The sequence below is a fragment of the Pezoporus flaviventris genome, unplaced genomic scaffold, assembly GCF_033815535.1.
Source record: "Pezoporus flaviventris isolate CSIRO_AGI_PZ_B2104156 unplaced genomic scaffold, CSIRO_AGI_Pfla_v1 ptg000023l, whole genome shotgun sequence".
In the NCBI taxonomy this organism is placed as follows: Eukaryota; Metazoa; Chordata; class Aves; order Psittaciformes; family Psittacidae; genus Pezoporus; species Pezoporus flaviventris.
In genome coordinates, this window is record NW_026892571.1 from 5,396,441 (window position 1) to 5,398,501 (window position 2,061).

Sequence of the window (2,061 nt, forward strand, 5' to 3'; positions counted from 1 at the left end):
CACATCTGAACAGCCTGTACATAAACTATTAGGAGGTCCAAAGATCCCTGTGCCTCTAGAGACATTAAGGCAGAGCTATCTTGCAGGTGCTGACCTTTTCCTCCTGCAGAACAAGCCCTTTTGTTTTCTGAGGATAACCTTGGGTCTTGCTCAGACACAACCAAACCTACTTTTGGTCAGTAATAACGTGGAGCTCAGTTGCTGGACCTGCCACATTCATGAGCCAAGACCTTGCTGTTCTGCTCATCTCCCAGTGCTCTCATGCTGCCAGTGCTCAACTAATCCTTGTGAGCTCAACTGATTATTATGAGCTGTCATTTAAAGTAAAGAGTGTCATGTCCAGCTCCAAACCTGACATCATCTCTACAGATAAACACAAAATCACCGAAGCGAACGTTATTTTTGTGCCCACAGTTTCCAGTTTCAATGACCGCTACAAGCAGGAGAATAAAGTGCAAATCCATCCAGATAAGTATTTACTTAAAAGCCTTGTAAGGACCCATTTCCCATTACTGAGAACACTTTGGCACCAACTATCCGAGAATAAAGCAAATATGAAAACAAACCATGAAGAGAAGGGAGCATAATTGGGGATTCTCAGGAATAGTTGATGTGATGCCAAAACCCCACAGTCCCACAACCCAAAGAGGAGCTGTGCTGCTTTAATAGCATTCCCGGTGACTGTCGCAGCCTGCGGCAGAGCTGGCCCAGTGTGTGGAGGGCTTGTGAGATGAGCACATGCCCATCGGTTATCATTCCCAGTTTGCACCCACGGGCCAGATTCAGCTTCGAGGCTTCCTGATAAACTGAGTCCTGATCAGAATCTGAAAATGAAGCTGCCTGAGCTCCCAGCTTCCCTTCCCCACTCCCCAGCAGTGAGTCAGACAGCTTTGCAGAGCAGCGCTGAAGATCAAGAAGGGAAATGGGATGATGAACAGGCAGCAGCCAGCTGCTCCTCTCCCAGACACAGCAATAAGCTTTTCAAGTCCTTCTCTCTGGTTTCTTGGTAATCCAACCATGACACCAGCTGAGGCATCCTGCCTGCCTCCGAGGACACTGTGACTGGGGTCGGGGCTGCCATGAGCTGGCACCAAGGCACCCCGGCAGTGGTTGCTCCCATCTACCCAGCACTTCTGCAGCCCAGGCAGCACCCAAACCCATGCCACCTCACCCCAGACAACTCCCTGCATCCTTCACCAGCTCTTCTCCTCCTCCAGACAGGAGATGGGGAGAAACTGCCACTTGTGATAGGAGGGCTTGAGTGTACCGTTTCTTGGTGTGTCTAAATAGGGGATGCAAGGAGATTTACTTAGTATGCCATGCCTAGGCTATATATAATCCTGTAGTCCTGGGGATCAGGAAGAATTACTAGTTCTGCCATTTGATGTGTAATTTAGGTTCTGGGTTTGCTTGGCTTTTTACTTCTGTAGCATCAGCAAGCAGCCACAGGTAAAGGTGGATTTGGCACAGGAAGCTGCGTGCTGGTCCCCCACGCAGGATTAACCTGATCACCGGGGTTAGGATCAAGGAAGAGGTTTTCCTTAAACCAGGGATCACGGGAATGCCTTTATAATTTTCACCTTCTGTAAGACGGCATTACAGTACCAAAGGCCACCTGGCCATTTTTATTGAGCAAAACCCCTGCTGCTGCAGGAGCCCACAGCACTGACAGCCTTCACAGTCTCTCGCTTTCTACCTGACACCCTGGTTTCTGTAGTATTTGGTGTTTTAGCCTTGAAGTTAAGTACATTAAAGTATCCTGGAGGATTATCTGTGGCTTTTGAAGCTCCAAGATGTTCCTCTCAACCCCTGGATTTAATTTCTATTTCAGAGTTGTCTGAGCTCACTGTGGCCCCATGCACTCCTCCAGCCTCCTCTTTCACCAGCTACATGGCACAACACATAGTAGAGGTACCCAAGAGCATCACTCTGATTGTTATCCTTTCTGATTTACAATCATTTACCAGGCACACTCAGAAAAGCCTGCTCAGGGGCCATAATACACTATTATAATAATGTTTTATTCTCAATTAATTATTAGCTATATCTTTTACCAGCTGT

At 47.7% G+C, this 2,061-nt stretch overlaps 1 long non-coding RNA gene across 1 annotated transcript; it reads right to left on the reverse strand.

Annotated features, from left to right (window-relative positions):
- Positions 1-448: 448 nt before the first annotated feature.
- On the reverse strand, positions 449-1,111 carry LOC133271280 (uncharacterized). Its single transcript, XR_009744058.1, has 2 exons — positions 642-1,111; positions 449-533 (listed from the first exon to the last, which is right to left on the reverse strand). It is a non-coding gene; the product is annotated as an uncharacterized LOC133271280 (long non-coding RNA).
- Positions 1,112-2,061: the final 950 nt, after the last annotated feature.